This window comes from Triticum aestivum, chromosome 5B, assembly GCF_018294505.1.
Source record: "Triticum aestivum cultivar Chinese Spring chromosome 5B, IWGSC CS RefSeq v2.1, whole genome shotgun sequence".
Taxonomy (NCBI): Eukaryota; Viridiplantae; Streptophyta; class Magnoliopsida; order Poales; family Poaceae; genus Triticum; species Triticum aestivum.
The window spans coordinates 10,500,653-10,512,326 of record NC_057807.1 but is presented as its reverse complement, the minus strand read 5'-3'; positions in this window follow the sequence as shown (position 1 = coordinate 10,512,326).

The following is an 11,674-nucleotide window of genomic DNA, read 5'->3' as shown; positions in this document are numbered from 1 at the left end:
GAAGGACAGTGCGCAATGGCGGAGAGGGGGCGTCGGGGAGGACGCGTACGCGGGCGGCGAGTAGTTGTATGGAGGGTACTGCACGCCGGCGAAGGCGGACGAGGGCGTGCGCTGGGCCGGGTGTCCATGGGGGAAAGTGACGTTTGGGTTGAACCCACCGTGCGTGTCCCCGTCGGCGTAGCCCAGCGATCCCCACGGCTGCGGCGACGGAGACCCGACGCCTTGCTGGCCCCAGGGCGCGTGGTTGTCGGGGGGACTCATCATCCCCGCGCGAGTCGCCTCGGCCTCGACCTGGTCCGCCGAAATGGCAGCGGCAGCGGCAGCCGCATCCGTGCGTGCCGCGTTGTCGCGGGCCTTCTTGGCGAGGGCCCTATTCCGCCGGTCGGCGGTGACGGCCTCCCGTCGCTGCACTTCTACCCTTCAATCGGCGTTTGTCAAGCCCGCCGGCTTGGACGGCGGCGCCCTTGGCTTCCTCTGCTTCGGCTGGGCGACGAAGGCGGGCGCGGTTGCCGCGGCGCGGGGGATGACGTACTTCTTCGGTGCCATGACGGCCGGCTGGGAGGCGAGCGGGAGGGAGATTGGCGGGAGGAAAGGAGGAAATGGAGGGAAGTGGGGGGAAGCGGGAAGAAACGGCGGGAAGAGACGCTCGACTCGCCAACAGGGCGGACCCACGCGCCCTTTTCGCTTGTGCCGACGCCCCAGGCGCCCAGGGCGCCGGGTTCCGCCTAGGTCCGTCGGCACCAGTTTCGGCCCGAGCCGGCAAAAAACGGGCTTCTGGAGGGCGACTAGGCCGTTTTTTCGGCGCCGGCGCGGCAAAAACGCTTGGGGAGGGCCTGTTGGGAGCGCGGCTGGAGATGCTCTAAGTACGTCAAGAAAATTGAAATTACTGTAGTAAGCTGGCTGGTGAGATAAAGCCGTACGTCGCTGTCCTTTGTGACTAGCTTGTGTGGCGTGGAATTAGCTCACCTGCTCCTGCAAGCCTAGCATTTGGCCAGATCACATAGCCCCTAAGATAACGAGAAGGCCAATTTTGGCTCCCGCGCCGACGAACAAAATCGAAATAAATACTAGAAATTTTTTTAAAATTTTAATTTTTTGTGTGGTAGATAATTTGATGCGTGAGGTTTGCTGAAAATTTCAACTTGTTTGGACATTTGAGCATCTCTCGGCAAAGAAGACAAAATAGGGGTCTGTAAAATGTTTATTATTCACAAACTGTTTTGACCCGAGTGCCCGGTGAGCCGACGCTACGGAGTCGCGGCGGATGGATCCGGCCATCGGTCGGCCGCTGTCTCCCGGGAGCTCCAAACCGCACGGGCTAACACCCAGTCGACGGATCCGGAGTGGTTGGAGTCCGATCCGCTGGTTGCCATGCCGGAGACGGCCGGAACTTCCGGACACGAGCTAGGGTGGCGGAGAGGGAGGGGAGTGGAGTGAAGTGACTAGGGTTTGCTCCGACGAGTGGATGGGAACGAATGTATGTGGGGTGGATGGGCAGCATGGGTCGGGTCGGATGTGGCAGGCGTGCCCGGGCAGGCCCGGACGTCCTCATATCCGTATCATATTAGGCTAGATATGGGGGTGTCGGTTAGTCCGAGCGTTTGAGACCCGTTTAAGAAACCCGTCGATCTGGGTAAAAAAACGTGACCGGACAGTGACCGGCAGCTCGTCCAAGTGTATGAGGCGGCTTTGAGAGGTCCAGGTGTAGAGGCTCTTACTAGAGCGCGTCGACGTTGATGGGTGAGCCGGGCGGTGCCTACTGCCTGCCTCCCAATCCAATTCCTCTCAAGCACGTACGCACGCTTTATACTATTTCCCTCTCCCCTTTTGGATAAAATTCGTTGAATATTGTCCATCGATCACATGCATGCATGCAACTTCGGTGCCCACTCGTTTCTTCTTGCTTCCGTGGCCGTGGAAATTGGTGAGATGAAACCGGCCGTCGCTCTCGTGGGTGACCTTGTTTTGCTTGAGCCTCCAATGAGCAGCTCATCTGCTCCCGGAAAGAGGAAAAAACCAGCACAAATGGGTTGGATGGGTGGATAATTACCAGCTTAGCTAGTTTTAAAGCAAAGATAACGTGTAGCTTTGTTTTACGTTTCGCTCAACCGGCTTTGTCACGGGACAAAAAAATCCGGTACGCTTTCACTCGTCGGCAGCACCACGCGTTACCGATCCCATGCCAAACCACATGTGCACGCAAGATTTTATTTTTCTTCGAAGAAAAGGGGGTTGAAACCGGGCCTCTGCATCAAGATGAACATAATCACTTACTATCCGTCTACGCTTCCATCGTGAAGGAGATTAAGCACTTACTATCCCTTAGACAGACTCGTATCTCTCATATTGCTAGATCTCAGAATAAAGCTAGTGGTATATTAGCAGGATTTGCTAGAACACAAGGTAGAACCATGACCTGGCTGGGAGGTGGGCCGGTTGAGTTGATGGAGATTGCTTCTCTTGATTGTAAAGACATTTTGATTGAGTAATGCAAGTTACTTTTCCCGCAAAAAAAAGATGAACATAATCATGATTGTCAAAAATATTTACACAATCATTTTGTATTAATTACTCCGTTCGAGTTTATTGGGCACAAGAGCACCGCAAGCACGTCCGCTTTTATAAGGCTAATTTGAATCTGAAATCTGTGACATGGCAAACATATATTGTACTATCTATTTGTACTAAATTATATATTTTCAATTCCCAATTTTTTTGTAAATATATTTTCAGTTTTTTGACAGCTCGTAGAGGAGTATTTAAAAAAGAACCTACCACAATTCATGGAACCGTGCTTACAAACTATCACTCTACAAATTTGTGCCGAAAACTACCATTTCCTCATTAATTCTTGACTAAAAACTACCAAGTCTGAAAAGAGCCCGATTAAAGACTCCCTTGTTAAAGATATATATGGATGTTTAAGTCATTACTTTAGTGATCTAAACGCTCTTATATTTCTTTACAAAGGGAGTACAAATTTAGCATTGATAGTGTTAACGGACCAGAATTGCGGCCCAATCCCAAATAACTGCTAGTCATAACTACATGTGATCATTTTGTTTCTAGAGTTGTACATTTAGCTCATTTGAATATGAAATCTGTGACGTGGCAAACATATATCTATCCGTGCAAAATTATATATTTTCAATTCCCAATTTTTTTAAATATATTTCTAGTTTTTTACAGCTCGTAGAGAGTGTTTTCTACTATAGCTAGCTAGCGCATGCAGACCGGGTGCGACGCTGATGGATGAACCGGGCGGTGCCTACTGCCTGGGTCCGAATCGAATAATTGGATCTCTCTCACCGGCCGGCAAGCCGACACGTACACATTGGAAGCGTTTCTGCCTCGACAGAAAGAAGAAAGAAACACAAGAACTGAAGCACTTGATTTTGCCAAATGCCAGGCGTACTCCCTCCGCGCTCTCTGCCGAAATCTCTGAATATATATACGTTGTTTTTTTTTTGTTTTTTTTTTTTGCGGGGGAAATATATATACATTGTTGTTGATGTGCGTCCAATATTTTGTGTGTTTTCTTGTGGAAGCGATGGACCAACGGCACGCATGCGTCCACTCGCTCTGATTCTTCCTTTTTCCAAAATCATACGTACGCCATGAAGTTGAAGTGATTTTGTCAAATGAAATGCCGTTGTCATTGTGACCGGGCAATCGACGACCTTGTCCGTGCGTGTTAGCCCACCCGCTTGCATACTAACAAGTCAAAATAGCGACAATATGTGCTTTTTTCGACAAGCAGAAAATATTAATATTGCGGAGATATCTATTATAACCAACCATTGTAACAAACAGAAAAAAATATCTTGCTACAGCGATCAATTCCTTATAGGTGCAGCATGAACCACCAACTAGACAACATCCAAAATCCAAAATCTTCAAAAGTGACGCCTCGGAAATAGTGCACAAGCATCGTCATCACTCGATCCTAAATCTTAGGTTTTCAGCAGGAGGATGCATTTCTGTTAGAAGGGAGAGAGAGGGATTGTTGCGGAATATGATGGATATATTATTGAGTCTCGAGGGCGAGTATATATTGAGTACAAGACTTGAAGGGCAAGACACCTTTCCTAGAGATAAGTGGGAGAAGGATTACAAATCCTAAACTACCAAATGCATTTATCCCAAATATATATCTAACATCCCCCGCAATCATAGCGGTAGCTTTGCGAACAATAGGAGCGTCGCGGACGGTCAGACTAGAGAGAATAGCAGCTGACGAGGATACAGGCCTGGGGTAGGGTCATAGGCCTCACCTATACGTCATACCCAAGGTCACTACCCTGAAAGATAAAAAGACCAAGAGACAACAGGAGACCCCGGTTGTACACGTCGAGTGCAATCCACTCGACGGCCACATCACTCGAAGGTCTTCCTCCCTACCGTCACTCGACCATATGGAGAGTCACTCGACCATGCCGAAGGCCAGGAGTCACTCAACGATGTAACAGTCAGGGATTCACTCCATAGTCTTTAAGATCATTAATAGCACTTAAGGCCGACGTTACCAGTAACGCCCATACTTTATGTACATTAAGTTCCTTGTAATGGAGGTGGGCGAGGGTCCTGGCGCACTCTATATAAGCCACCCTCCTCCTCTGGCACAAGGGTTCGCACTCCCTGTAATACAACACACATAATCCAATCGACCGCCTCCAGGCACCGAGATGTAGGGTTGTTACTTCCACCAAGAAGGGCCTGAACTCGTAAACCTCGTGTGTACACCTTCACCATAGCTAGGATCTTGCCTCTCCATACCTACCTCCCTTTCTACTGTCAGTCTTAGGACCACGACAGTTGGCGCCCACCTTGGGGCCGGTATCTTAGCGACTTCCTGGTGAAGTTGCAAGTTTTTCCGATCATCATCGTCATGGTTTCCGGCGGCGGATTGGCTGAGGGCTGCGAGATCCGTCTCAGCGCGCTCGTGTTCGTCGCCAACGACTCCGCGTGGCTTCAAGAAGCTCCCCTAGACGTTGAGGCGCTCCCCGTCCGAGGGCAACGCACTTCCGAGCGTGCGTTTGCGGCGTTCTCCTTCGGCAGCCGTCGACTCAGTATCAGTCGACCCCGACGGTGTTTTCACTCCCCACCGTTCGTCGCCGCAAGTGATTCGGTCGATCGCGGCTTCAGCGGTGGATGAAGCACGTGGTGGCTCGACGTTCGACCACCCATCAAGTCGCGGCAATCGAACCCGACGAAACTCTCCACGGCCTGTTCTACCTGTCGACTGGCTCCGCGAAGACCGCATCCGAGTGCGATAGCAGCGACCCTGAGGCTGAAGTCTTGATGGTCGACGGACCTCACAGCCCGCTCGATTTCCGCCGTGAAGGCGGTGGAGACGGGGGCGGCGATTCGTCGCGCGGCCACGAGGAATACCGACCCGAACCCCTCTCTTCACAGCAGAGGGAAGAACTTCGTTGCCGCAACATGGATGCACTCCACACGCCTATCGTTGGAGAAACCCCCGAGGCTCGGGCCTTGAAGGAGGTGCGCCTAGCTAACTTGGCTGAGCGCACTCGACTGGATAACCTTTAGCGGGCCCTCGACGAGGGCTCTCAAGAGCGGATCCATGAGTCCAGTCGACGACAACTTTTTCCGCCTCCATCTAAGGTATACCGCACTCCGATTCAGAATCTCACAGCTGCGGCCCGAATAGCGGAGTCGATCCAACCTTCCCAGTCAGAAGCTGGCAGAGGGTTGATGCAGAACCGGGCCTTGCTCCGGGCAGCACGAGAGCAAAACACAGCAGTATCTCAGTCACGGAATAAGATTCATAGCAGATCCGTTGCAGCGAACACGGTTCAGTCGACTCACAGCCCAAGATCGCCTCTGCGGCGTGAAGGCCGTGGGCAGTATGATCATCCACTCGACCGTGACAATCGCCGTCGAGGACCCACGCCTCCTCCAAGGAGTGCGTCATATGTGCCTCGGCGGACGATGACAGGCGCCGTCACGGTGGCGAGCGCAGAGCCTCAGTTGACCCAAGGGAACTGGGCTTCGACGCGAGGTCTATCCTCATTCAAGGCCTGGTCGACCAAAACAGAGCACACAGAGAAGACCCTGGCAGAGATCGTCCAAGTGGCAGCACAATGCATGTTTCTGGTCCCGACTGTTTTAGCAGGGCCATCAGGGCAGCGGTGATTCCTTCCAAATTCAGGTTGGCGTCCGGGGTCAGTAAGTTCAACGGTGAATCCAAGCCTGAAACCTGGCTTGAAGATTACCGAGTGGCTGTGCAGATTGGAGGCGAAAACGATGAGATAGCGATGAAGCATCTCCCTCTTATGTTGGAAGGGTCGGCCCGTGCGTGGTTGACTCAGTTGACTCCGGGCAGTATACACAGTTGGGAGGAGCTATCTCGAGTGTTTGTAAGAACTTTTTGAGGGCACGTGCAAGCGACCAACAGGGTTGCCCGAGTAGCAGCATTGTGTGCAGAAGCCGAATGAGATTTTGAGGGAATTCATTCAGAGATGGACCACTTTGCATCACACCGTCGAGAATGTATCAGAGTATCAAGCGCATGCGCTTTCAAGGAAGGCATCAAATATAGAGTTGGTCTTGAAATTCGGTCGAACTAGAGATATGACTCTGACTCGGATGATGGAGATAGAAACCCGGTACGCTAACGGAGAAGAAGAGGATCGACTCTGTAGCGGGAAGAGTAAACCAGTCGGCCAAGAGGCCAGTGGAGGTAACTCCATTCGGAAGCAGAAGCGTAAGGCCGAACCAGCGGCACCTGGAGAGATTGCGGCAGTTATTCAAGGAAAGTTTAAGGGAAAACCTAATGGGCCCTAGCTCCCTAAGAAGGTAAAAGATTAAGCAGGGAATGACATGCTGGATTTGCCATGTCACATCCACACGAAGAAAGACGAAGAAGGTAATCTGATTTACCCGAAGCATACCACCTGACAATGTTGACTCCTAATCTAGCAGTTCCGAGAGAAACAACCCAATGAGAAGGAGAAAGAGTCGGACAAAGATGAAGATGAAGAGGAAGACGATGGTTATCCCAAAGTCAATTCTACTCTGATGATTTTTGCTGATGTTGAAAGCAAGAGTCGATTGAAGGTCATCAACAGAGAAGTGAATATGGTCGCTCCTGCGGCGACGACCACCTACCTGAGATGGTCTCAGACAGCCATCACGTTCGACCAGTCTGACCATCCTGCTTGTGTGGCCACCCCTGGGAGGCAAACACTGGTGGTCGACCCCGTGGTTGGGGGCACTCGACTGACCAAAGTACTGATGGACGGTGGCAGTGGTCTGAACATCCTTTACGCTGAAACCTTGAAGGGGATGGGCATTCCGATGTCCAAACTTAGCGAGAGCAACATGCGTTTTCATGGTGTTATCCCTGGAAAGAAAGCCGAATCACTCGGCCAGATCGCCCTCGACGTGGTTTTCGGTGATTCTAAACATTACCTTAAGGAGAAGTTGACATTTGAAGTTATGGATTTCTAGAGTGCCTATCATGCCATTCTGGGTAGGCCAGCCTATGCACGTTTTATGGCTCGACCATATTATGTGTATCTCAAACTGAAGATGCCTGGTCCCAAAGGTGTGATCACAGTTACTGGCAATCGGCAGAAGGCTGAGAAATGTTTCCAGAAAGGTTCCAAAATCGCCGATGCACAGATGGCAACGGTTGAATTCCAAGAGTATCAGAAGAATGCAAATCCGAGTGACTTGCTCCGAGCCAAGAAGCCTGCCACATATTCTCCATTTTAGTCGACTGGTGAGACGAAGCCAATTCATATTCACCTGACAGATCCCAATGCTACACCGACTCATATATCAACAACACTCAACAGCAAATAGGAAGAAGCGCTCGTCCAGCTCCTCCGTGAGAACTGGAACATCTTTGCATGGAAACCTTCTGACATGGTAGGTGTATCCAGGGGACTGGCCGAGCACCGCTTGCGTGTCGACCCCAAGGTAAAACCCGTCAAAGAGCACCTTCGGCGGTCCGCCGTGCAGAAGAGGAAAGCAATTGGCGAAGAAGTGGCTCGACTGTTGGCAACATAGTTCATCTGTAAAATCTACCACTCCGAGTGGTTAGCCATTGTAGTCGTGGTTCCTAAGAAGGATGATTCACTTCGTATGTGCATTGATTTCCAGCATATCAATCGGGCCTGCCCGAAAGATCACTTCCCTCTCCCTCGCATCGATCAGATTGTTGACTCGACTGCGGGGTGCGAGCGCTTGTCTTTCTTAGATGCATATTCCGGATATCATCAGATCTGACTGTATGGTCCCGATGAAATAAAACCAGCCTTCATCATCCCATTCGGGTGCTTTTGCTATGTCACCATGCCTTTTGGTTTGAAAAATACCGGAGCCACATTCATGAGAATGATTCAGAAGTGTCAGCTCACTCAAATCAGTCGGAATGTGGAAGCGTACATGGATGACATTGTGGTCAAGTCTCGCAAAGGTTCCGACCTACGGACTGACCTTGCAGAAACCTTTGTCAACCTTAGGACACTACAGGAATCAGCTACTTTGCCGTCTGCCAAGGCGGACGACAAAGGCATGAACGGCGGACGGCAAAGGCCTTTGCCGTCAGCCGCGGACGGCAAAGGCCTTTGCCGTCAGCCGCGGACGGCAAAAGGCTCCGGCAAAGTAGGCTACGGTAAACAGCTACTTTGCCGTCTGCTTCCTGGCGGCTGACGGCAAAGGCCCTTTGCCGTCTGCGGCGGACGGCAAAGAGAGCGGACGGTAATAATTGCGCTGTCAGTCCGTTAAGTGGCTAACGGCAGGCCTTTGCCGTCCGCCGCTGACGGCAAAATTTCTAGTGTCTTTGCCGTCCGCCGTATGATGTCATCTACACGTCACTACATGGCAGGTTCTTTGCCGTCGGCCACTGATGGCAAAGTGCAGGTTCTTTGCCGTCCGCCACTGATGGCAAAGTCTTTGCCGTCTGCCACTATAGGCAAACTGATCAAATGGGTCAGCTCCCAGGAAGCACAGCTAGATGCCACGTGTCTTCTTTGCCGTCCGCCGCAGACGGCAAAGAGCCTGCATATTGGCTCTTTTATCTGTTTTTTATTAAATCCAACAATTTTCATCACAAATATATATGACATATATAGATATATTTCAGAAGGCCATTACAGACCAAACATATAAGATATCCAACACATAACTTCATCATCCAACCATATATATTACATGCATAGTTCCATCATACATAACAAGTTCAACAAAGAGGCATCCAACCATATATATTACAACAGTTTCATCCAACGATATATGCATAGTTCAACGATACAAAAGAAACAGAGAAAGGGATAAAGAGCACTCCATCTATGCAAGCTTTCGTCAAGTGAATGAAATCTGCAAAATGAAAAATAAGAAAGTTAGAACAAGAAGAGTAGAACAAGAAGAAGAGTAGAACAAGAAGAAGACTAGAACAAGAAGAGTAGAACAAGAAGAAGACTAGAACAAGAAGAGTATATCATTTATGAGCTAACTTACGTGAAATGGATCATATATGAGCTAACTAAGTTGAAATGGGTCGTTTATGAGCTAGCTAAGGTGAAATGGATCATTTATGAGCTAACTTAGTTGAAATGGGTCGTTTATGAGCTAACTAAGGTCAAATGGATCGTTTTTGAGGTAACTAAGGTGAAATGGATCGTTTTTTAGCTAACTTAGGTGAAATGGATCATTTATGAGCTAACTTAATTGAAATGGATCGTTTTTGAGCTAACTTAGGTGAAATGGATCATTTATGAGCTAATTTAGTTGAAATAGATCGTTTTTGAGCTAACTTAGGTGAAATGGATCATTTAAGAGCTAATTTAGGTGAAATGGATCGTTTTTTAGCTAACTTGGTGAAATGGATCGTTTATGAGCTAAATTAGTTGAAATGGATCGTTTATGAGATAACCTAGGTAAGATGGGTCATTTTGGAGTTAACCTAGGTGAAATGGGTCATTTTAAAGCTAACGTAGGTAAAATGGATCATTTAGGAGCTAATCTAGGTAAAATGGGTCATTTTTGAGCTAACTTGGATGAACTGGATCATTTATAAGCTAACCTAGGTAAAATGGGTCATTTTAGAGCTAACTTAGGTAAAATGGATCGTCTATGAGCTAACTAAGCTAATTATGCAATTTTTGACATAAGTAAGCTAAGTACAGATCGTTGTGGAGGGCTAGCCATTGTTTTGAGCACCACTCATCGACCAACACCTCCCAACAATCCATCCGATCCGCACACCATCTCGGAGGCGCCTAAGTTAGCAAATAGAAACTTGAGCGCTACGGCTAAGAATTACTAAATGAAGGAACTTAAATAGAGAAGGCCTTAAGAATTACCTTCATGTACTGCTCCTTACTCAGGAACTTATCGCGGCACGCCGGCTTGGTCTTCTTGATACTACGCAAGGCGTAGTAGTCTCGAACAGCCTGCACCCGAGCCTCGTGCCGTAAGTTCTGGAGTAGGCGCTTGCAGACGTTCTCGATAACATGTGCCGCGTCCTCCTCGTATCCCTCCTCACACCTGTAGAATGTCTGCAATCAAATGAGACAATATTGATTAGTACAATTAATAACTAGCTAGTTGAAGATTTTTAAATGTGTAAAGGAGAAATTACCCAGAACTTTCTGATCACCATGTCTGCCCTCGTGTCGCACACGACACCGTCGATAATCTCATCCGGCAGGGCCGGGGCAGCCACGTAGTGCTCCCAGCTCAATCCAAGCTCTGGAAGCCGACCCTCACCAGGCAACGTGACAAACCCCGGGAAGTTTTGCCGGCAAAGAACTCCAAGGACGGAGTTGGGCCGGCGGACACTATGATGGTGGTCCCAACCCCTGCAGCATGACAAGGCCAACGCATTAGTTATTTGAAAAAACATGAATGCACAAGGTACAAAAATATTAAATGCACTTACGTACCTCTCCCCATCAGGGAAAATCAACCACCTCTGCTCGCGGGTCACCAGCACGGACGGGAGCCGTGTAGCACCAGGCTGGTAGACGGTGCCCCCCTCCTCCTCAAGATCAGTCGGCTCCCCGCCATCATCAGCATGGCCACTCGGATCCTCGGGCTGATCCGGCCAGGCACTGACGAAATATATGCGTCGGATCCGGAGCAAAGCATATGGGAAAACAAACCCAATCTACACATACTCGGGCTGTCCATGGATAGCGTTGGACAATTCGAAAGAATCAAGATTATAAATATGCAAATGCATGCATATTTATAACTATGACGCTTTCGAACGAGAGACACATATTGGTTACGCATACTGATGATTCAAGACACATATATAGCTAGCTATCAAGTTTCATCGGAATAGATCAAATAATTAATGGGGGAGGAGGACTTGTCATTTGTGCTCACCCACGAACGAAGGGGCAGAGCTCGTCAAACGCACAGCGAGGTCGTCGAACACCAAACCTCGCAGCGATGAAACAACTGCACATTTCAAACTACACGATCAACACAATTATATATGATGTTTTTCATAACAAAATCGAAAAATATATGACCTAACTAATAATTCACAAATATATGACCCCGTCGGCCTCTGGAAGGCCAAAGAACACCTTTTCGGGAGGTGTCGGTGGTCGGGGTGTCCTGTCGGTGTCAGGGTGCCGTGTCGGGGTCGGGGTGCTGTTTCGGGGTCGGGGGGTCGGGGTGTCGTGTCGAT